The 25393-nt window shown below is 35.7% G+C and overlaps 2 long non-coding RNA genes across 2 annotated transcripts in view; one reads left to right on the top strand and one right to left on the bottom strand.

Moving 5' to 3' along the window:
* LOC135296700 (uncharacterized) overlaps positions 1 to 18980 on the top strand; it is a 149607-nt gene extending 130627 nt beyond the window's left edge. The window contains exons 2-3 of the long non-coding RNA XR_010358707.1: positions 9860 to 14647; positions 17904 to 18980. This is a non-coding gene — a long non-coding RNA (uncharacterized LOC135296700). The remainder of the gene's footprint in view (positions 1 to 9859; positions 14648 to 17903) is intronic.
* On the bottom strand, positions 18932 to 23754 carry LOC135296699 (uncharacterized). The gene is made up of 3 exons (XR_010358706.1): positions 21935 to 23754; positions 21482 to 21569; positions 18932 to 20502 (listed from the first exon to the last, which is right to left on the bottom strand). It is a non-coding gene; the product is annotated as an uncharacterized LOC135296699 (long non-coding RNA).
* Between the last annotated feature and the right edge of the window lie 1639 nt (positions 23755 to 25393).

Here is a 25393-nt window from a genome sequence, read left to right as displayed (position 1 = left end):
TTGTCACTAATAATTTGGCCAGCATGAAACATCTTGATTGTATTGTAGAAGGGAGACTGGAAGCTAATTGAAGTAGAAAAAGATACTCCTTTCACTGGGGAAATAAAGAAGAAAGGAAATATTAGATTTTGTGATGTCATTTTCTGGGCTTCCTATTTCAATAACACAGATGGTTTATAAACAATCAAATTTGAAATGTAACTCAAAGACTAGACTTCTGCCATCTTCTCAAAAAATTAAGGTTAAAAACAATGTTAAATTAGTCACACTCTGAAACCTTACCATAAACCAGAAATATATTATATTATGGAAAATAGTAAAGTAGAAATAAAATAAATTATAGAAGTAAGAGCTGATATTTATCACGTAGAAAAACTATTTTTGAGAAGCAATTCCTAACATCCTATGAAACTCACTGTCCCTACCTAATACCAATAAAGATAATAAAGATTCAGTTTTAAATATGCACAAGGCATCAGCAATTTTCTGCTGGATACCTGGGAGCATGTGTGCCATTCCAGAAGCACACAGGATTTCTGCTGAATTGTTGAGGCTTGAGGTCAGCATGCTTTAAGGTGTGCCGTGCTAGCAGGGAAATTACACTGGTTCCCAAGAGGGCAGGGACTGGCCTTGGGGGCAGAAGTCACTAAAAGCCGCTACAGACGTGCTGCAACAAGGAAAAAAGGCCTTCCATGTTTTAAACAACATCAAAAGAAAGTTTGGGCTGACATGCATTGACCCGTAACTTAATACGATTTAAAGGCTGAGGTAGAACAAAATCGACCTACTGAGTAAAGTCCTAAACCCCACTGAAATCACTGCCTTTTCTTGTTGATGTGAGCATGTATTACTCTCAAAATATTGTTCATGGGCAAAGCAGAAATATGCATGTGTATGCACAAAGTCTATAATGTACTGCTACTATAGTAACCGTACTGCAGTGGAAATCTTCAGAATCTAGTAAATATTAGTCCATATTCTGAATAGTAGAGAAAAAAACCCAATAACAATACAGCTACAATTTTTATACACAAAAGTTGCCAGCAACTGGAGTAATTTTCAGGGAGGAATGTAATGTTCATTCTGATAGTTTCTTTACTTTTCTGATATTTTACTTTTTTTTTCCTTTAATCTTCCTAGATGCATCTTTATGTGTTTACTACCACACTTTTAAGCCTTTTTTCTTTGTTCTTTGATCTGCTCTCTGTGTTATAGCTGAATGGTCTATATATGAGAAATCACATGTGAATTGTTTGCCTATCTTGCACATTTTGGAATTGATATTGTAGCTGTTACTGTTCATTTTCTTATCTCATTGCTGTTTCCAGTAAATTGTGCTTATCTCAGCCTGTGATCCTTACCTTTTACACCTGCAATTCTCTTCTCCATCCAGCTGCTGGGGGAGGATGAGGAGAGGGCAAGACGCAGTGCATTATTTCATTGGGAATGCTAAATAGGGAAATACCATCCCTAGACCACAACACTGGGGTATATGGTTGCAGTTCATCTCTTGGATGTTGCCTAGAAATCTTTGAATTGCAGAGGTACCCGACGCTTCTTGGCTGCTGCAGTTCTGTCAGAGAAGTATTTTGAACCTTACCAAGGAAAGACTTGAGGTACTTTCAGACAACAACCTGAGTATTTTTTTTTTCTCTTCAAGTTATCTCTGCAATGACAGATGGGACCAAGTGGCAAGGATGATGGAAATAGGAAGCCCTGGAAGAATGAAGACACAGAAATGCTCGGCACAGCAGACCTTCATCCTCTGAAGTGTTACACACAGCAGCACAGTTTGGGTTTAAAGCACACAGGGCCTACTTCTGCCAGAAAACCAGATCACATTGGCCAGAAGCAAGATCATTCTTCATTTTGTGGAAGAATGGTGATATTAATTTTTGAAAGAGACAGAGGGAACTAGCTGTCCTGTCAGCAATGGTATGAAACCAAAACACTGCTAAGATAAGATTCCTTCTCAACATTTCTCATAAACTAAGTAAAGCACTGACTTTTGAGTACCCAAAAAATTAGAGAAAGAAAATTTCATTTGATCTTTTGCCCTGTATTGCAGGAATTTGCTCCTTTGTTCCTTTGTTGCAGGACCATTTGGTCTGAGAGCAGATGGATTTTTGAGGTGCCTCTGTATACCAGTCTCCATTGTCTGTTTAGGAGACATGTGAACTGAGATGAGATTATATGGTACACTTTTATTCACATCTCTTGAGTTTGACATGCTCTTAAGCTCTGGTCTCTCAGATTTTAATCTATCTTCAGAAGACACGTCTCATTCCTTGCCACTTACATCAGGAAAAAAATCTCCCTGAAATGCAAGAAAAAGTGTTTTAGAGCATTTTAAGGCTTATTTTCCGAAACATTTGAAATTGACTGAAAACCAGCCTAATCAAAGCCTGTCCTGCCAGGAAAAGTAGTCCAATCAATTCACTGTGTTTTCCAGCTTGGTTTTAGGACACAAAACAGTGATATGCCAAACAATTTTTAAATCATGGGTTTCTCTTTTCAGAGTCACTTGAAGCTGTGGCACAAAGCAATTCAAAAGTGCACAGCCCATTATGTTTCAAAAAAAAAAAAAAAAGCTCCAAAGTGCTGTGTCTCAAATGGAAATGATTTGGCCACTTGTAAAGCTCTACTTTTAGTGCAAAGAATGGAACATAGGGTTGGGATTGCTTCATATGCCACAGAGTATTCTGTTTGATTGTAAATCCTGCCTAAATTCTCCTATTTTTTTTTCCAAAAGAAGAAGGCTGTAGAAGTTAAATCCCAGATTAACCCCACCAGTGCAAAAATCTTCAATACCATCCTGCAGCCCTTTGTTTCTAAAAATAAGATATGTTGCTGGGAAAAGAACAGGAAGCTTCATTTTTAGGCAAACACTTTTAAATCTTACCTTTTGGGATGCAACTATATTCTGTCTAGAATAAGGAAGAATCTTATTGTCTCCTGTATATATGTGGCCTGTGGCACTTCTAGTAACTTTTAGTCCATGTTCTTCTCAACTGATAGAGTGAGACTAACTGGCCAGGCCTTTGATGTGAATCTGCCTCTCCTACCACGGTTTCTAGAGAAAGTCTAAAGGCCTTTTACTACAAATAGCCAAATGATATTACCTGGGCAACAGTGCACTTTTCATATAGCAAAAGCTCAAAGTGAGGAAGGTAAAATGAAAATTAAAGTAATTAAATTTTATGCCATGGAAAATACTGTTAAACATCTCCATCCCAGAACACAGTGTATGTCCTTGCTTTTTTTCTTGGGAAAAGAAAAGGAATGATTGAGGAAAAAAAAATTAAAAAGTAAGCTTTAAAGTCCTTGGTAAAGAGGATCCTGTGTCTTGGAGAGAAGCTGGAACAAACTTTTGGAAAGGTAAAATTTGGTGAGAGAATACCTGCACCAAAAGTGGGAGCTGCACAACAGGAGCAGATACCTGTAGCATCCTCTGTGCTGCTTCTTCTTACAGCATGGCTGGAGAGAGATTAGCAATATCCCTATTCGGGAGTGGGATCCATGGCTCAGGTGCCCCAAATGTCCTGACCAATGGTGTTTGGAAAGGAGGAACTGTGTCATAAAGAAGGTTTTCAGTTCTGCTCTAGGAAGGCTGCAGGCAAATTATCAATGCTTTTTGTGCTCCTGCCTGAAAACAGGCCTTGCAGGAACACTAGGGTGAAAGAAGCCTCTTTGAACAGAAACACTGAGCTTTTGGGGAGAATAAAATAACGAGTGAGATGAAGTAGACAACAGGAAGAGCAGGCTGAGTCATATAGTACTTAAAGACTTATATGCACACAGTTATCCATACACCCACTGAGGCTGGCTTGGTAAAACTCCTACTACTCTTGACTACTTTTATAATCCAGTGATCAAATGTTCACTGACTTTAAGTGTCTTCTCTTTACTGAATTCTAGGAGGTTTCTTTTGTTATGAATCTCTCATTAAAAACTCTGTGATGTACTTAGCCTTTGATACTTCAGAATGGAGAAAAAACCCAAGAAAACACCAAGATATTATTCCAACACAGAAGACATAATTTTTGTACCATCAAAATATATAGAATGATTTCAGACTTTGTGGAATAAGATGCAGAGAAAATGCCATGAAGCAGGAGATAGAATAAAAGTAGAAAGGGCATGAACCCAATCTAGAATTAATCTAATTTTATACAGGGGACATGACCATACCAGTTACTTTAGAAAACTAGTTATAGATTTATATCTAGTTTATAGATTTATATCTGTTAATACCAATAAAATTAGAACACATAACTAGGAACAAAAAGGCCTAAGGTTAAAGACTTTTCTGGTTGACTCATGGTTTATAACTGAAATTGAGGTCTGAAACCTAGGACTACAGAGAATTAATCAGTTACAGCAGCTACAAGATCTAATCAAGTCTAAGCAGAAAGAAATTGATGTATTAGCTAGTTATGATACTTAGGGTGTCTCTATTCTTAAAATGAGTAAAATTATTCCTATCTCACGGAAGAGTTGGCACTGTATGTTGTCTCCTGAGGATGCTTGTCAAATACCAGCATTGCTGCTAAAACAGAAAGTTCTGGCTATTCCTGGTAATATACCCTAAATGCAAACAACAGTGGCTTAAAGTAACACTGATAAGAAAAGTGAAATAATTTTCCTAAGCAGTGAGTAGCATACTCAGAAATATTTAACATTTTTTTTCCTTTGCTACTGCTACTGGTTTCTTAAAATATGTATGTCTGCGAATGCATTGTACCATAATGAGAATTTTTCTGCCTGTATTTCCATGCCTACTTAAATTTAACAACATACACTATCATTCCTCTGAAATTATAAAGATGAACTGATTTTGATCTCACTGCAGAGATTCCTCACAAATGGCTTTTCAGCACTCTGTGCATAAAAAGACCTTGATTTTGATCAGCCTGGTGAGGTTATTTGTATTTATAAAAACTGAAATGTACTACAAAATCAGAATGTCAGAATAATGTAGAAAGCTAAAAAATGTATAAGGCTGTGGAAGATCAAGCATAATTTTTGTTATTTCATTGACCTTTGTAATCAAGAAAGATACAGTTTTTATTCCATCTTGCCTATAGGAATATCAGAGTTTTTTCTGCAGAGTATTGACTAAAATGTACTTACCCAGTGAAACAAAATTTAGCAACTCATATCATCTGATTGACTTTTACCACTTGAATTCTGATTCTTAACACTAAAATACTAGGAAGTAGTCTAAGTAGTGAAAAACTGCATCTTCTGAATCATTTTGATTTACCATAACCAGAACCAGAGACTTTTCCAAAGTCCTTTGTAGCCATGATATTTTAGAGAAAAAGCCTCTGCTAGGATTTTTCCTGTCCTGAGGAGCTGAGAAGCTCAGGAAAGAAATGTAAACAATAACTATCTGGTGCTGTGGAATGCCACAGGTGCATCTTCCATTGGTCCATGTGGATTGTTTTCAATCAGTGACCAATCACAGCCACCTGTGCCAAGGCTATGAGCACTCACAGGATTTTTGTTATGCATTCTATTCTATTCTTGTCTTTGTAGCCTTCTGATCTTCTTCTCTCTGTTCTTTTAGTATAGTTGTAATGTAGTATTTTAGTATAATATATAACATAATAAATCAGCCTTCTGATGAAAATGGAGTCAAGCCTCGTGTCCTCACACAAGGGGTTCTTGTCTAAGCAAGAGTCCTTTACATGATTTTGCTTTAAATTCCATACTCCTCCAATATACTTGAAGCAAATGACATGAGGAAATGATATATGACTCCTTTGATGTAAAAATTCATTAATCATGTAAATAGAAGTGGTTGAATGCATTTTGCAAATGGTGTTTAAAATATTGAAATGTTGATACCAAGTAGTACTACAAAAAAAATTTAATTATACAAAAAGGTGTTGCTGCCATTTTTCTTACATGAATAGATATAGGAAACATCCACCAAGTCTTTTGAAAAGCAAAAAGGAAAACAGTGAAACCATAGGAGTCATTATAGATCTGTGGAATTTTAAACTTTTATTTTGTGGCAAATTTATTTAGAAATTAGTGTAGTGAACTTATTCAATGTACATTGGTCTGATTTTCTTGTCAACTTTATGATTAATTAAGTAAATCGGTATTATGAAATTAATTTTGATAATTCAAATCTGTCAATCAAGACAAAGCTGTGCTACTTTTATTATTGACTATTTTTCCCTTACTATATATAGGTCTCTTTCAATTATGAATGTGTTTACCTTTTCTTTACAAAATCAGTGATTTAGTCAATTATTGAATGTACTGTATTAAACCCCCATTCCAAGCTTGCTACAGTCACTGAATGTTGCCATGAAAGGTATCATATACAGACTTTTCACAGTGCAACTCACAAGATTCTGGTGAAATTATGGTAATCCAGATTGAGGCAGATAATTTATACTGGTCTTCAACACAGAAAAGAAATGAAGACTCCAGGTTTTATTGCCCTGCCATTAAAAAAAATTAAATAACCAACAAAAATATTTTTATTATACTGAAATCATACCACTTCAGTCTAACTTTGTCTATTAGTACATTTCAGTTAACTAACTCAAAATAAAAGGACAGATAGTTCTGATGGTTAGGGCAGACTAACAGGATATCCTTATTCTTGTTTCTCTTTCTGACTCTCTCATCCTCTGATCCTGATTGCATTGCTTATTATTTCTAGTACAGATTTTAATGTCAGAACTGGAAAGGAGAACTATTAATGCACTCAATTTTCTTTGCTGGAGTTTCAGTGGGAGAACTATGCATATTGTCTACATATGACTTTATGACTGTGCAAATCCAATATAAATATCCCAGTGCCTATCAATGTGCTATTCAAAAAACATATATTAAAAGTTTTTAGAGAAGGAAATGGATATGGAACCTTGTCTGGTTATTGATTTTCTTTCTAATTTCTTGCTAGCGAGTGATACAGAATGATTTTTTTCCTAATTTAATCCCTATTGTGATGAATTTAACTGTGTTTTACATTATTGTGGCATTTTAAAATTTGGAATTATCCATTTATAAAAATAAGAAAAGAAAAAAATATAAGCAGAAAGATTATCTTCGGTACAAAGAATTTACAAGCTAAGTCAAGATGATGAACAAGGCAAATAATGAGTGTTTGGAAATACTGAGAAAACAGTGACTAGTTAACTGTTTAAAGTCTTAGGATGCTGCTAGGTGGATACATGATTTATACAAATATCTTGGATGCTTCTTGTGTGCTCAAGTTTCATAAGGGATTATAGAAGAGAGAATCTGAATGTCAGAGATTGTCTCCTGCTAGTTACAGATAAGCATTTCCCTGCTAATACTATAGTGAAATTAAGAAACACTTGCTGTCATTGTCCAGGTAATTTTGCTAATTCATTTTGGACAAAATGTGCAGTTGTGTCTTTGGTGGATTATTCATTATGGTGGGACATTCCAGGCATTACTCTTCCCACGAAGCAATCAGCCAATGAGAAATCATTGTGGACTCTGCCACATCAATAATTTCTGCTTTTATTCATTTGCATAAAATTAGCTGGTGAATTCTGAGCATAATGATCTGAAATTTATGGGATTCTGAAGGATACCTTGATCCCAGAATTATTTTCTTAATTCCTTTGTTTTCAAACTTTCCTGCTGTTCTAAATATGGTTAGTAAGGTACAATCAAAAATCCATCAAATGTTAATTTTAAAGATAATTGTATGAGTTAGCTCTTTAGAAAGCAGTCTTTTTTTGTTTTGCTACTCTGCCCTGGATATAATATTCTTTATCACCTTATAGCATTTTACTAGACAAAACCAAAATCATGCTCTTGCTCCCCTGCTTAAATAGTCCTGGGGCTGAAGTGCAAATGCAAAACAAAATGATGTCTTGGAGTGTTTTCTAAAGATTTTGATCATATTCCTATTTTGAGAACATTATTCCAGTCTTATTTTAGATGCAATGAAGATTCAATATTTTGGTTGTTATTGAAAAGATGTACAGTCCAGGACATATCCTCAAGGGTCTTCCCAAGAATTCTGTTCATAAGGAATAATTTATAACTCTGGAGGTAGTCTTTTATTTGTCTGTCTGAACAAGTAAAGATAAGAAGTCAGCATTACCAAGCATTTGTTTTTTACTGTTGCTTTTGTTTTCACAAAATATAGAATCACAGAATTATTAAAAGACCATTGAGTACAACTATTGACCCCACACTGCCAGGTCTACACCTAAACCGTGTCTCTGAGTGCCACATCTACATGTTTACTGAACACTTCTATGAATAGTGATTCCACCACTTCCTAAGCCTGTTCCAATTCTTGACCTCCCTTTCAGTGAAGAAATTTTTCTTAAGATCCTATGTAAATCTCTCCTGGCACAACCTGAGGTTACTTCTTCTTGGCTTATCACTTCTTACATGGAGAAGAGGCTGATCACCAGGCTACAACCACCTTTCAGATAGCCTTAGAGAGTGGTAAGTTTTCATCTGAGCCTCCTTTTCTGCAGACTAAGCAACCCCAGCTTTTCAACATGGGACTTGTTCTCTAAAGTCTTCACCAGATCCATTGTCCTTCTCTGGACATGCTCCAGCACCTCAATGTCCTTCTTGTAGTGAGGGACCCAAAACTGTGCACAGGATTCAATGTGCAGCCTCACCAGTGCCAAGCAGAGGGAAATGATCACTGCCCTAATTTCTAATTCAGGCCGGGATGCCATTGGCCTTATTGGCCACCTGGGCACGCTGCTGGTTCAGTCCAACATCCTTTTCTTCTGAGCAGTTTTTCAGCCATTCTGCTCCAAGCCTATAGCATTTTACATCTTCAGTTCTTTCAACCATGTTGTATTATGGCCAAAAAGGATACTTTTTATGAGTCATTGTAGATGAGTGACTGTTGTAATGTCCAAAATAATGGTACCAAGGACAGCATAGAATGGCTGAAGTGGGAGGGATCCTGGAGATTGCCCAGACCAAACATGCCACCAACCACAGCTGCCTGCAGCAGATTGGTCACTTCTGTTGTATTCAATCTGGTTTATGGCTCTCTTGAGGAAATCCAGCTCTGCACACATAATCTCAAGCCAAAACTAAAATATTCATGGGGGAATAACTTGGCACCTCACCATTCTCATATGCTTGACCTACCCTCTGATGAAATATTTTGTCTCTTTTAATTAAACAATTGCTTAAATTAATTAAACAACTGGCTTAAAACTATTTCCTTTTACAAGTCATCTTTCTCATAGGAAAGTCTATTTTTCCTATGAGAAATGGATAACAGGAAAAGCTGCAAGTTCTTTACAGAAAAAAGGTGAATCCATACATTTTATTAGATACACTCAGTTATTCTCACTCATGTGCAAGTATTAATTGTGTCTGTGCTGAAGATTGCCCTGATTACTGTGAGAATTTGGTCTTTTGATTCTGGGAATGAATTATTAGTGAAGATAATAGGTTTTTACCATGTGGTTGTTTGACTGTGTGAATGGATGGATTGAACTCCAAAGCCAGGTTATATTCTCTGTTCTGCTTGGTATGAATCCAATTTCAGTCAGAAAAGATAAGCAGTGAAGTCATTTGGAGCCTTGTCACTCTCATGTCTGTTGCAGATGCAGTAATAATCTGTTACTTGCTGAGGAAAACATAAGAGCTGCATTCAAGAGAAATGGTCTTTGTTTTGTGGGTAACTGATACCTGGCAATATGTGAATGCCTTGAACAACATTAATAAGAAATAAAAAATATTAAAAGAAGAATAAAATGCAGGAAATATTTGCAATTCTGAAACTAATGGATATGCAAAATATTTTGAAGATCATATTGCTCAGAAACAAGAACCCTGTTCTTTCATTATCAAATTTTTACTCTCTTGACAGCTGCAAGAGTCAAGGCTGAAAACACAGAGATGCTGTAACTCTTCAAAATGCATCTTACATGGTTTCACCTGGAGCATCCTCCTCTCAGTAACATCTGCTGCACTCCCAATGGATCCCCATGTGCAGAGTGTGCATCCACCTAGGAGAGCACGAGGCACTGGTGACTGGCAGCATTCCTGCAGGCTCAAACACTGAAAATTACTTCTCAAGATGGGTATGTGGCAATTTCTGTACTTGCTATGTCATGTTTCTAAATACCCAAAAAACCCCAAAACCAAAACCAAAACCAAACAAAACAAAAAAAGAAACCAAACCCTAAACCAAACCAAACAAAACAAAAAACCCCAACCAATTAAACAAAAAACCCCAAGACCACAAGCCAGAAAGAGACAAAAATGAGGAAAAGATCTTGTAGATTTTTTTTAAACAAAATCTTAATTAATTTGTATAAAGCAGCAGATTACATACTGAAATCTGAAGAGTTGGGTTTTGAGAGCAGAAGAGTTTGTGGAGAGAATGATAAGAAAGGTGAATCTGCTTTTGTCCCTGAGTGGAGAAGTAAGAAAAGATGGAGAATTCCAGCAGATACTAATTACAACCTCAGGAAAAATATGTGAGAACCTTCAGCTCCCTGAGATCCCTGAAGTCCTTCTTTGCTTCCAGAAAAAATGTGCCATGCAGACCTGAGACATGTCCATTTCTCATTTGTACAAATATTGAGGCAGTAGTAAACAGAATTTTCTCCTCTTTTAGGGGAATTTAGATCCAGAAAAGCAATGGTGGAATTAATTTCCCCCAGTTTAAATTAACTAATGGATATCTAGACTAAACTGTGGTTAAATGCCCCTTTTTTTTATTCTCAGTGATGAATAGAGAAGGGGTGTTTTGCCCCAGTACAGAAGGGTCATTTCCCATAGAGAGTAACTACACAATGAATCTGATTTGCAGTGATTTAACATCTTTTTACTTTGATTGTTTTGCTGTCTTTCATCTAGGTTTTTTGAATTTTTCTTTGCTGTTATGCATATTCTAAAAGGTAAAAATGGTAGGATTAGGAAAAATACATACCATTTCTAAAAGTCTACTAAAATAAAAAAAATAGTAGTTTAATCAAGCAATCTCAATGATGTTCATTGTGTAGGACTCTCGTTCAAATCAATGAAAATGTATGCTCATAAACCTGTAAAAAATCTATGAGGTCTAATTATAGGAAGCTTAATTGCTTCTAGTAACAGCAGTATGAAAAAAACCCACAGTTTTTCCTATGAATGCAGGAATTGATTCAAGAATTCCATTACAATTTGTTAAAACAGAAAGGAAAGCTTTCAATATTTCTTGTATTAGGAGGCATTTATAATTAGTGGTATATTTTATTTCATGGACATAAAGTTTTCATAGCATTTTTATATATATTCCTCTCTCTAAAAATAAAATATAGCTTTCTCTAAGTGAGTTATAACATGAAATATGTGTGCAATGTCTTATTTATCACTATGTTTTTAATATACCATGCATTATGTATTATTCACTGTAATGATTTTTTTAAAGTTTTATAACTTGTGAAGACTGCCAAGTTTTCAGAGCTATATTTTTCAGGACCACATGAAGTTTACCTGTTGCTTGTATGGATACAACTAATGATGATATTTTCAATAATAATGATGATAATGATTCTGTTGATGATGATATTAATAATAATAATCTGTGAGAAGTAAAACTTCTTGAAATCTTGTCATTTTAACTAGATAAATTATAGAGCTTAGTAGATCATATTACTCCATATAGAAACCTTATCCTTCTTGTATATTGAGGCCATCAAATCACTAGGGTAATACACAGTTTTCTCAAACGTTAATTGGTGTAGCTAAAGTGGACCCAGAACTTTGACCGTGTAAAGGTTTTCTGTTAGTCAACAAAAAATATTTTATTTTGAAAGTACAAAGGCAAGATATCTCATGAAAGGTTAATACTGGTTTTTATGAAAAAAACACTGTTATGGTTTAATTAAAGGATTAAGCCCTCACTCCTCTTTTCCCCTCTGCTCTCTTCCCTATAAATGAAAAAATATGTTTTGTCAGCAAGAAACAAATAGACCAAAAAGGGAGAGACTAATACAGGAGAAACAAATATTCATGCAGGATTTTGTTTTCTACATTGCTGAAGGATAGAAGTAATATTTAAGTTTGAAAATTTTACTTGATTTTTTTATTATTTTCTTTTTATGCTAAATATAATTTAAAATCTATTTATTTTTAAGACACAAGAGATATCTGTAAGATTCCTGAATACATGTTCACACCCTTAGTTATCTAAATATTTAGAGAAACATCCTTAAGATAATTTTTGACTTTTAAGTGGTTTTCAGTGTACTAATTCTGTTTTAATAGAATTGGAAGATCTCTGTTGTTAAGTAAATAAAATCAATTTCATAAAAAGTTGTTTTTGTAAGATGCTCTGTAAATCGGGCAGGTGATAAATGTAACCTGACTTTGGTCATATTTGTGAAACTTTTGGCAAAATACATGCAACTATATGAAGACACAGTCCAGAGGTCCACATTCAGTTTAATTCTCCTTCTTGGAGTCAATAGAGGAAAAAAATCTTGAAAGCAACACACAACATCTTAAGAAAGTTATTAAGAACTGACCAAAAGAGTTCTGTATTTAAAATATCTGCTCTGTGCCAACAGCAAAGGCAACATGAAGTGAATGAATATCTGCACTGAAGATGTTGAAATTGGAACATGATGAATTGTGCTGTGTTTCAAATTATATTCTTGTAAGGGAAGGAGAGCAACTCAGACCAAGCTGAAGAACTGTTAAGGTGTGGTGACTGGGTAGAGAAAAATTATAGAAGTTACTGAATTGTGCTATAATTATTGATATTTTTTTGTTAAATTTGATTTATTGATGTTCTGTATATATTTATCATCAAGAGACTTTTTCATCAAGGCATTTTCCCTACTGACTGTATGATGAGCTAATGTATGTTCCTTACATTTGCAAAAGACATCAAGTTAGGAGAAAGGCACTACCAAGACACTGACAGAATTCAAAGTCACCTTAGCAAATTCAAAAGTGTGCTGAAAAACATAGGATATTCAAAAAGGAAAAATGTGAAGTTCTACACTTATGTAACAAAGCATACAACAACATGAACTAGAGAATAAGTTGGGCAGCTCCTCTTCATATTCAGGGCTGTTGGTGACACAAATTAGAAGTTCAAGATGAATCTAAAAAGGTGACGTTCTTTCGCTACCAGCATAATTCTGCAATGCTTCAAAAAACCTATTGTTTTATTTAGGAAATTAACCTCTCCTCTTCATTGGGATGGGTTTATCTAGGGTAGCGTGCAGTCTGGAGCAGCTCTGGAAAGCCTTTCCAGGAAGAGCATACACTGACTGAAGACAGTCTGGGAGAGATAAAAAAAACACAATGTGGAAAATATGGTGAAGGCAGACTAAATGGACTCCCTGTTTAGGCACTTATTTATGGAACTACACCTAACTCCCTTTAGGTGTTAGGACACCTCCGACAGGCATAAAGATTGATTTTGTGTGTTCCAAAACCGCTTCCTCTTTTAACAACAAACTTTCCTCCTATGGAAGTTTCCTATTGAAGCAACTTTTACTTGTGCTTTTTCCTGCAATTTGCAGGTTATTTTTGAGCAAATTATCTAGAAAATAACATAAATGGGGGGGTCCAGGTCTTGACAAGTTCCATGTGATAGATAAACTGTGCTGGTGTTAACTTACTTTTAGCCACAAAATTTTGAGCTTACTCTTAAACCAAAGAATTTTCTCCAGACCACATTAAATTTTCTTTAGAGGTAAACAGAAAGCCTCCTTATGGCTGCCAGGTTTCTCTGATTTGAAGACTCAAAAGTAAAAACCAACATGAATTATAGTTGGAAGTCTTTGAAAATTGACAGAAAAATGGTGTGGTGATAAAGCATGTCTCTATGTATACCAATTTTCACTCCATAGATCCAGTTACTACCTCTATTTGCTTTGATGATGAAAAATATTTCAGTTTGCAAAATATCACATGGTCATAATCAGACACCCTAAGCCACATTCCATGCTGTTGGTGAACAGCTGGGTGCTAACAGAAAACCAGAATGAGCAGCAGCAGTTGTTGCATTTTTACTCTACCCTATAAAATGGAAGTACCTCAGAGAATTTAGAAACAGAGGTAGTCAATATACTTCTGATTTTGAAAATGCACCATACAATACGGGATACCTTTTGGTGAAAATTATTGTAAAAAACACTTTTTTGTTTTTTGCTTGGGGGTTTTATTTTGTTTTGGTTTTATTTGGTTTTACTGGCTCTAGACTGCAGGGGATAGATAATGACATGGTTATTCATTTTTAAACAAGGACTAGTTTTCTTTAAATTATTTTATTTTTTCATGAGTTGCAAGATTTTTAAAGAATAATTTAAGGAATTTTCAAAAAGACGGAATAATTGGATTACATAATTTAAGTAATATTTTATTAAAAATCAGAAGGTAATGTTATATTATGCTGCTATAATTCCATTTACAGCTATGGAAATTATAAAATGCTTAAAGGGAAAATGGTTAAGATAACAGCAATTAGTTTGGTCCAAAGGGAAATGGATACAGGGAATTTTGATTTGTTTGAACTAGTCAGCTTGTCATCTAATAAACCAAACCACCTATTTTCCTCCCACTTCTCCAGTTAATATGAAGAAAGTGAATTCCAGCACATTGAAGTTCTGGTCTCTGCAACTTCTCTTTGGAAATGTAGCCCAATGAGGATATGGTAAAATTCTATTTTTATGTCTGCCTCATTTTGTTGAAGAATCTTGGATGGCTTTAAAGGGCATTCCTCAGCCTGAAAAGTCCCTTTCATCTTTTCTCTTGGCTTTATAATTGCTATCTCTCCCATTCCTATATGACAGGGCTCCAAAGAATACTGCTATCGCTGTAGAGAATAAGAAATTCTGAGGTCTGGTGTCAGCTTTCATTAAGAAGAAGAAAGCCATGCATCTTACCATGGGAAGAATTTCTAGACTGGTGGGCACAGCTGTTTCCCCAGAAAATCACCTTCAGATACCCAGCAGTATCTGGTTGGTGCTAGAAGAGGCATTTCTAGGCACGCATCTTTCTCACAGCCCAATAACCACACAAACCAAAGGAGTCATACAAGTAACCCTTTGGTCAGGAGCAGATCTCTGAAGACTTTCCTGGTAGGGAATGACATGAAGCAAAACACTGGCAGGACACATCCCAAGACAACAGCGATGTTTCCTTCTGTTTTCACCCATTTCACCTATTGCATGCTGAATGTCTTTTGTCTTTTCACTCCCCTCTCATTCAACAAACCTAGATCCTTGCTCAGTTTTGCATTTCCAGAATAAAAAAGACTTGACACCAACAAATTGCTTCAATTTTAAAGCAACTTGCTTTCCACAGCACAGCAGTTATTTGGAAAGGCAAATGGCATTGCTCTGAATGTCCTCCCCTTCTTCCCCCAGCTTTATATGCTGGTGCCATATGGTGTGGGATATTCTTTGGCCAGTTGAGGTCAGGTGTTCTGTTTGTGTCCTCTCCCAGCTTCTTGGGCACCCCCAGCCTGTTTGCTGGTTGGGGTGGGATGGGAAGACAAAAAGGCCTTCATGTTGTAACCACTTCTCAGCAATAATGAAAATATCCTTGTGTTAGCAACACTGTTTTCAGCACAAAAATCCAAACACAGCCTCATGCCAGCTACTATGAAAAAAATTTACTCTATCCTGGCCGCAACCAGCACAGACAAGTGAAAGAATAATTATATTATCACTCATCTTTAAGCACATTTAAAAATTTCCTCCTAAAACAAAAGACACTGAGACTAATTTATGAAAGTAAAGGAAGCTGAATTAACCTAATCACAAAACATTTCAATGCTGCCATTTTCATGAATTTAGGCACATGATACCTGTTATTTTAAGTTATTTCTATTTTAATGTGGCACATCACGCTTAGTGTTGACACTCTAGGGAAAAAAAAGCTCTAATATTCTAGTCATTAAAAACTAAGATATTGCATGCTTAACATCCATTGATTTTGAAGCAATCTACAAGTGTTAAAATTTCATTGAAAGGGAGTTAGTCACTACAGGATCTGTCTCTTATGGAAGCAGAAAAGGAGAAAAGTGGCAGTTAAGGGAGAAGAGGAATGTTCAATTTGAACATTTCATCAAGAAATACATACATAATTGTGGTGCATAAAATTCAGAGTAGATGCAGAATAACACTAATTTTCATGTCAGGTACAGTGGAAATCTCAGTGTGATTAATAGAAGAGAGTGATAAAAAAGGAGAATAAAATTGCTTGGCAGCTTCATATGTAGAAAAGAGATTCTTTTTTGTATATAATATTTTTAAAAATCTTAACTTTAAACACCATAAAAAGTAAATGGAGAAAGACTGATAATATAAGCAGTTGCCTCAATGAAAATAAGGTTTTTAAGAAAGAGCACCAAGTTTGAGTCATCTGAATTTTGAGCCTTTGAAAGCTACACTTTGCAGCAATTTTCACACCAGTAATTTTAACAATTACACATTAACATTTTGAAAGAATGGGAAATATAAGTGAGACACATACAATGTGGTGATTGAGACATCTGAAGGTGGGAAGCAGCAGGGATCATTCTAGTATTAACCTCAGCAGGCAGTAAATGGCAGAAGACCTCTGCCTCACGCTCTGCTTCTGGTGGTTCTTGTAGACCAGGTAACGTCTTTGTGCTCGCAGCTGTGCTGCCCCTGGACACTCTCTGCAGCAAACAGAGCAGGGCTCGTTCTTCCTCTGAGAGCTTTAGACAAGGAGACACATCTGCTTGTCCTCTTCAGGCAATGCATTGCCTCACAGGCCACCCTTGGGTGACCATTGGATGTCACTGTCTCACTTGACATCCCTTTGGATGGCTCTGTCTCACCGCCCTGTAGGTGTTTTTGGGACTGTGGCCTGCCACACCTACCGAAAGACAGTCCTTCACTCTCCAGCAAAGCCTTTTCTGCACCAAAATATTTTAGAATATCGTTGTAATATTTCCACCACTAATAATCATGATCAGAATTCAGTTTCATTTCTACTAAATTTGTTACTCTCACTTTCTTTTTGAGAATTAAGATCCCGCAGTCTTGGCATTACTCCCAGGTTAGGGAGTACTTGGAAAGGTCATCCCCCGGATGAGAAGGCAAGTCTTATATACTAACTGGAGTATTTTTTGAGTTTTTCCTGATATATGTGAATAACTGTGGGGGGGAGAAACAAAACAAAGCAAAACAAAAAAAAGGTTCATTATTATTGGAAAGAATCAGTTTTTTGAAGTAGAAAGATATAATTTATAAAACAAGGAGTTACACTTAAAGTATTAAGGAGATAAGATAACTTTAATGATCCCTTGTGAAAAAAACATTTGTAAATGCATTTCTTTTTCCTTGAGGACAAAGCTCAAGGATTCTAAATATTGTTATAGTGTCATTCTTCTGTACCTCTTGTGTTTCTACACATCTATTTTTTGCCAGCTTATTTTTGGCATTTTCCTAGACCATCACGGTTCTTCCTGACATCCATATTAACTTGGTTTTCTGGGGGCTTTGTTTTTTGCTTTTGATGTCACTGCTTAGAAACTGGATGAGTCAACTATAATATATTTAAACATTGCAAGGAAAAAATAAGGCTAATATTTTGATATTTCATGTGCCACCCAAGATACGTTTTCAAATAATGTCCTTTTTGTTATACTGCATGTAGTGCTGTGTGTAAATTCTCATAACTGCAGACTACACAAACACAAATAAGGCATCTTCAAAAATTTCCCTCCTAGTTTCTTTTCTCCCTTAAATTAATTATTTGTCCCAAATCTTCTGTTCTTTAATATTTTATGCCTGAACTCTTTTAGGGATAACTATGGTGTTAACTCAAAACAGAGGTTTGTTTTCTGAACAATTTCAAGCCAGTTTTGGTTTGTTGGTGTTTTCAACCATTACAGACTGTTTCTTTTAGCTTTCTCTACATTTTTTCCCTCCTAGGGTAGTTTGGAGCATGTTCCCTCTTGGGTTCCACAATGGATCGCACTGAATCGAGCTGCCTCCTCCTGGAAAGACTTAACCCAGAAAGGAACATCTATGAATTCCAGCCATGGAATATCATGAACTCAAGCAACAAAAGTCAGAGGCAGAATTTCCAGCAGCCTCCTCCATGAGCCTCAACCTTTGTTATCCTTCAGTCTGATGCTACTGTATCAGTCTTGCTGCCATCAAGATTGTCAGTCCACAAAACTTTCTGTTTATCCCTGCTGATTTTGTGGAACTTTTCAATTCTTCTCTAAATCTCCTGGTTATTCAACTGTAATAGTTTTCTCAAGTTGGTAAATAAGTTAAAAATAATTATTAGCTCTAGCACATCCTAAATTTTCTTTAGATGCTTTTAGGAATATTCTAAGATGTTCAGTAAGCTTCTGCCAAACTGACTGGGACATTGCCTGTTGAGTGTTCACCTGTTTTCAGGACGTCTTGGATGCAATTGTTTTCTAAAAGACAAATATGCCAGCTTGTGTAATTTTCCCTAATATCTCGAAATACAAAGGCTTTTGTGTGTCTGACAGGGTTCTTCTAGACATTAATCATCGTTCTAATCAGACTGTCCAACACTTCCCAACCCACAGACAGCTGTGGCAAATGGCACAGCTAGTGCCTGGGCAAATCCCTCTAAACCATTTTAATGTAACAGAAGTAATTAACTCTATTAACATGGCTGGATCAGTCTACACTTAGAACTAATCAACCTAATTGTCATGCTAAGAGAATTAAACCCTTTAGATGAAAAAGAATGCATCTGGGTTGGTAATTTGGGGAAAAAACCCTAACCTGTTAGATAGAAAATACATTGGGACAGAGTTGAATAAATGTTGTAATAAGCCCCAAAAGAATTTAAAGGAAATAAAAAATTTTTGAATTGTTTTAAATCATAAAGCAAATTTTCAAAAGATATTAAAATTATCCTACTAATGCCATGTAAATGGCAAGAAAATATGTTTATTTCAAATTTATGAGTCCACAGTTATTCATTTAAAACAATTCATAAAGTGTTCAGTATCAAATGAACAAAGCTTGAGATTCAATCCCAGTGAATAGTCCCTGCAAATGAAGCAACATCTGAGTGCTCTGTTCTGAGGTATGTAGCATTCCCTCAAACCATCATTAGATTTTTGTACAGCCATGAAGTAATGAAAGCTGAGTAGGCCCAGAAGAATGGAAAGTGGATTTTTAGGTGAAGAAGCTCTTCCTGGGACAGTCCCAGGAAGACATTTAGCAGTATGTTTTGTGCTATCAGATAGGTCAAACTTTTACCCCAGCAAATTCACCTGGATTTTGGGAGGAAGTATTTTTAGACTGTGTTACACTCTACACAACAACTACTGAATAAAAAGAGAGGGCCAGCAGGCTCAAGCAATGTCTTGCTGATTGTTCAAGCTCTGTACACAGTTTAGGACCAGCTCCCACTGTCTTGGAACACAGGCCTGAGTAGAGAAAATACCTTACACAGGTTTCCACTACCAAGACATAACCCAAACAAGCTCTTTCCATGCTCTTCCAACATCAGAATTTAAACCCATTAATACTTATATTCACCTACATGCCAAGCATCAATGAAACTCATGCCCCATCTTCATCTTAGAAATCATGACAAACTATTCACATTTCAGAATCTCTAAATTGACAAAACTGCTCTAAAAATGACAGTATATTGGGCCTAGGTGGGTGATATGTAGAACCCATGGGAGGCTCAGTGTTGGTCAGTTTGTGCCTCGGCTTCAAGGCCAAAGAGTGATCCCTGGCTCTATTTTATTTAGTAATATAGATGCAGCCATGGTTATTTTGCTTTTTTTTCAAATATTTGCACATCTGATACCATCTTCTGTTCAGACCCACTTCTAAAAACCTCACTTTTTTTTGCTCATCTTGCATAAAAGTGAATGTAAGGAAAAGATACACACCTGGTTATCTTGCTGTGCTAAAATAAAATGTTACAAATTCTGGTAAAATATTGCACTTGACAGCTTTGTATTTCCATGCTTATTAAACTTTGTATTCAGAATTCCATCATCAGGTTTCTGGCAGTTCTGCCCCACCAATTCACCTGCCACACATCATCTGAAAGCTAAGAGACTTTTCAGGAGGATTTCAGGAAAATGGATATCAGGGAAAAAACAAAGTGACAGCCATGGATAAGGAGAGCCCACAAATCCAGGAATACAATGGTCACATAGAAGAATAAAAAGAAAGTATGTTTTTTAACTGAACACTGGAAAGCATAAAAAATTTTGAAATGTTTTCTTTTTCATTATAAACCACTAGAAAAGCAATTCAAAATATTTTTGATGTAACAGTTTTTCCCCCTAAATTTTGTATCATTCTCCTTCATATGCAAAAGAAAGTTGACAATAGAATAAGAAAGTGAAATGAGAGAAAAGATAAAAGAGATAGATAAAGAAAATCAGGCAAATAACCTAAGAATAAAATTTAAGAATTGCTGCAGGAATTTCACATTCTTTCAAATCTCACATTTTAGACATGTCCTTTTATTTCCTTCTTCTGACCAATTCATTGAACCAATTCAGACCACAGGCTGGAAAAGGAAAAAAAAAAAGCCTACTTAGTAATAGAGTAAAGCTTTCAAAAATTCCATCTCTAAACCAAACTCAAGCACACATATCAGACAAGAGAAAGAAGAATTTATTTTGTTGTCTCCTCACTAACTGATTATACCACTTTCATCCTACTTAAAAGTTCTTCATGTCAGAGACACCATCAGTAATACATCAACATATTAAGACTTTGCTGACTATGAGTCAAGAAGGTAAAATAAGGCTGCTAGAAAAAACATAAAGCTGAAGGAACAGCCATGGTATGCTATTAACTCCAGTCTTCATCTCTTCAGGCTGCGATATGCTTAATTACCCTGATGTCAAGAAGCATTATTTTTCTCCTTTTCCTTTGCATTTCAAATCATCTATGTCTGGTACACTTCATTATTTACTTTAGTTACAATTATAGTTTTTAGTAACCTTTTTTGCATACCTTCTTCTTTGTTGACTTTAATAGTTTGAGACTTTATTAATTGGAGAGAAAGTGAAAAAGCATGTAGGTAATATAAATTAATATATATGTCTAATGGAAGGGAAATAATTATGATCACTTAAATAGGATTTAATAAGACGTGATTTAGATGGAGCAAATGATATGAGAATGTACTACATTCAGTTTGAAGTAGCAGTCATCCAAACTCACTATGCTGTAATAGGCAAGTCACATAGAATAAATTAACAAACATCAAATACAGCTCTCCTCACATCAAAAGTCATTGGCTGAATTAACATCAGACTACTGCAGGAAGAACAAGAATCATCCAGCTGGCTCTTGAATTACACAAAGACACATTATCACCTCATTATGACTGTGAAATAATAACTGAGAAGAGCTAAATTCGAGTAACAATACATAAATATTCAAATTTCATTTGTATGTCCCTAAAGTAGTGATGAGGAAGAGGTAGGAAAGATTGGACTCTATTAAAAAATATTAAAATTAAGAAAATTTAAATTTACCTCTTGAAATTGTCTTGAAGTACATATCGCATGTTCCATAAAAGCAAAAATATTTTCATCTCCATAGAGTAGTATTTTAGCTAAAATTCTGTGAAGAGAGAACAGAGAGAAACTACTCATGAACATCTGCTCAAGCAAAACAATCTTTGTTCTAATATTCTTTAGGATTAAATTTATTCACACAACATGAATCATGATTTTTGATCAGGAGACTCTCTCTTGTAAGAGAAAATGTCAGAAATGTTTGTTCTAGCCTCAGTTTGCATTGGTATTTGTGTTTCTAGTCTTAATCTTTTCCCAATGTAATGAAGCAGAGAGCAGAAATAACACAATGTAAATTAAGTTCCACACAGCATAAAGAACAAATTACTATGTACACATTTAAAAAGTGATCTGTGAGAGAGGCACTACATGAACGAACGCCAGGCGAAGCTCTACAGGCACAAACCATACCTTGAATCAAGATGATAAACAAATGTATCACCGAAGCTTAATCACTAATTATTCGTGACTGCAAAACGTGATTTTGTTTGTGAAGCTAACTGCTGTGAGTCATTCGCTTGCTCTGAGTGGAAGAACATGATCAAGGCATTGATTCTCAACTTAAGCCAGTATTTTCTGAAGTCTGTGGAATTATATCACCAAAGTATGCGAGGATTTGGTCCTATGACACTTTGTTACAATTTTATCATAGTTTCTAAATTTGTGCCCTCAATTTGTGTAAATTGATTGAATCTTTAGGACTGTGTTGCAGCGCAAGGCAACACAGCTGTTTTTCTCATATAAATTCAAACTTATCAAGAAAAAGAAAATCAAATCTATGCAAAAGTCAGGGACCAAGCTATAGCCCAAAAGGCAGAAATCTATAAAGTGGTCTGTGTGCCTGTCTATTTGAAGGCAACAAAAAAACTTGGTGGCTCACTATCATGTCATTGTGTTGAGTCAGAGATGTAGCTGAGCTCTGAATATTCTAATATTCACCCAGGGCTATTACAGTAGGGTTCCTTTTGAAGGCAGAGAAGAAATCAAGCACAGACAAGGATGATTATTTGTGAGGTCTGTCGGACAAAATCTGCATATCCACTGGTTGAGCTCTGCAGACTGCAGTGGTGTATCAGAACTGGGCAGGTACAAGTGGGTCATGACTTTTTCGTACAGCAGAGTGTGTAGCACAGGGCATCAGTGATACAGCAGTGCTGAGTGTTCATCCCTGGCTCAGGAACACTGCAGAGTGGGGTAAGCGCTGTCACAATTAGCTACAAAGCCATTGGAGATGACTTCTGATGTCAGAAGATGTTGCTTTCCTATTTCTAACTGCAAAATGCTAAGAGGGCATGACATGGAGAGCTGCAACTCCGTCAGGGACTAGATCAAAATACACCCCAATGTCCCAGCATGCGGTGAGGTGGGAAGGCAGTGATATATCCTGTCAAACCAAAAGCTTTTATATTACTCTGGTTGATGACATAGTTCTTAGACCAATTTCTGTGGGAAACTCAAACATTTTGTTTTGATTTGCTCTCTTACTAATGGACCTTTGGGCATGAACAGTGGCTTTAGCACAAATACTACTTATAGTAGTATTTACTTATAGTAAATAATGTAGATCAGAAATAAAGTTATTGCATCTTTCGGTTTCTTTGGTACTCTGGGAACAGCCTAGGTTTTCATTCTCTAACTTATTTTTCAGTCACATGAGAGAAATAGAACAGTTTAAATGAGTGCTGAGTTGTTTTAACCCACCACACTCCTCAAGGAAGTTGAAGAGAGGCACTGAAACAAACACAACAGTCCAGCTCTCAACTTGTTGAAATGCTGGCTAAATCTGCCTGAAGTGCCGTGTCATTCTGCTTGACTCATCAGATGACACTGTCAGTCTTTGCTAGAAACAATGGGAGTTAAAGCACAGCTTGTGTTAAGAGCAAACAGGCCAGCTTCACAATTAACATGAAGCCTAGTAAAGTCTGTCCCTGGTAAATGCACATATAATGATTAAATATTGGAAAAAGGGTTGATTTGAATATATGAATTGAAAATTAAAATTTGAGTTAACTTTCATGTCAAGAGTTTTTCCTTCACCAAATTGCAATAAAAGTACCTGTTGAAACGTAATAATACTCAAAAGCTTATCTGTTCATTGATTGCATCTTTCTTATGAAGGGCAGATAGTTGTATTGATTTGTTTTGGGACAGCCACAGACATAAAATATTCTACCGCAAATGATCTTAATATCCAATTTTATAATTTTTACTCCACAGTTCCAGCAGTCAGTGATGTGTAGAATTGCCTAAATGTTTTGTATGGAAATGTTTTCTAAGTATGGGTTTTGCATAATGCAAGACTCCCTTTTCATACAATACGGATAGAGTGCCTTACATTTAATAATAATGCAGAACGTGAATGGGCTTGTTAATTGAATTTATTGTAGAGCTATTTTCTTATATAAATCTACTTAGTTTCAAAATGTATAAATCTGAGCTATGCTATTACATATTTGTTGACTTACTTTATTTTCATTAATTTACTGGATTGAAAAATCTCTGAGGCATCCAAAGGAAGAGATGATAATAAAAAAAAATCCTCTTGTCATTTATAGCATTGTACTAAGTTGTTTTGTAATGAAAAAAGGAGCATAGTTTTTCTCAGAAAAAAAAATTAATATTTATTTATTATAAATTTTATGAGAACAGAACATAATATTTTTCCTCTGAAAAGACCTCTTGAAAATTCCACAAGAAACTTTGGTATCAAATTTCTCTTGACGTTTGGACTTTACCCTCTACATTATGTCTTCCTGACCTTATCGACTCTGTCTGCCATTTGAAACTTCCAAATTTCCAATTTATAAATGTGTGTCCTAAATATATAAAAGTAATGGAAGAATTTTATAGGAAATACTTATTTATTTCTCAAGTTCATTCAAAGTCTATTTATGAGTTGGATCAAGTTCATATTTTGAAGCTGTTCCCTATATTTATAAAGGCACTTGTATTCATTCAAAATACTATGAGTGTATGTGAATCCCAGTATGTAAAACTGTCCAATTGAACTAAAACAATGCTGAAAGAAAATTGGAAATTTTCATTGGATATTCTAAGACTTGTATCTTCCTCCACATATATTTATATACAATGCTTTCCCTTTTGAAAAAAAAGGGGCTCTTTATTTCAACTCATATTTATTCCATATTAAATATAAATACTGATTGATTTAATGATATTTGGAGATGATGTGCATCAACAACTCGCAGCTCAGAAGAACAAATGTGCCCTGGGCTGCATCAAAAGCAGAGTGGCCAGCAGGTTGAGGGAGGTGATTCTCCCCCTTTGCTCTCATGAGATTCCATTCAGAATGCTTCATCCAGCGCTGGGGTCTCCAGCATAAGAGAGATGTGGACCTGTTGGAATGAGTCCAGAGGAGGACCACTAAGTTAATCAGAGGGTTGGAGCACCTCTCCTTGAAGACAGGCTGAGACAGTTGAAGTTGTTCAGCCTGGAAAAGAAAAGGTTCTGGGCAGGCTTTACAGCAAAAAAAACCAAACACCGCAAACAACCAAAATTTTAAAATGCAGATAACTTTTCCCATCTTCCTTCTGAAGAATATTGGTTGAAATTACTGTCATCAGCACTACTTTATGATAATTACCAATTCATGCTGAGACAGTTTTCTGGCATAGAACATTTCAGTACAAATGGCTCAATTTTAGAAAAGACCTATCCTACTGAAAACAAGATCTTTCTCAAGTAATGAGTGAGAAATCAGACTAGGTAGTGCTAGCTGCTGTGTTAATAATATGATCAAGAGTATTATAACAAAAAGAAGTCTAGAAAAGCAGATTTGCTTTACTGAGTTAAATTACATAAACGCACAATTCTGTTGCTGTATTGCAATGGTGTGTTGTAATGTTTCTC

The sequence above is a fragment of the Passer domesticus genome, chromosome 3 (assembly GCF_036417665.1).
Source record: "Passer domesticus isolate bPasDom1 chromosome 3, bPasDom1.hap1, whole genome shotgun sequence".
Classification (NCBI taxonomy): domain Eukaryota; kingdom Metazoa; phylum Chordata; class Aves; order Passeriformes; family Passeridae; genus Passer; species Passer domesticus.
The sequence above is the reverse complement of the archived record's forward strand: the minus strand, read 5'-3'. Positions and strand labels throughout refer to the sequence as shown.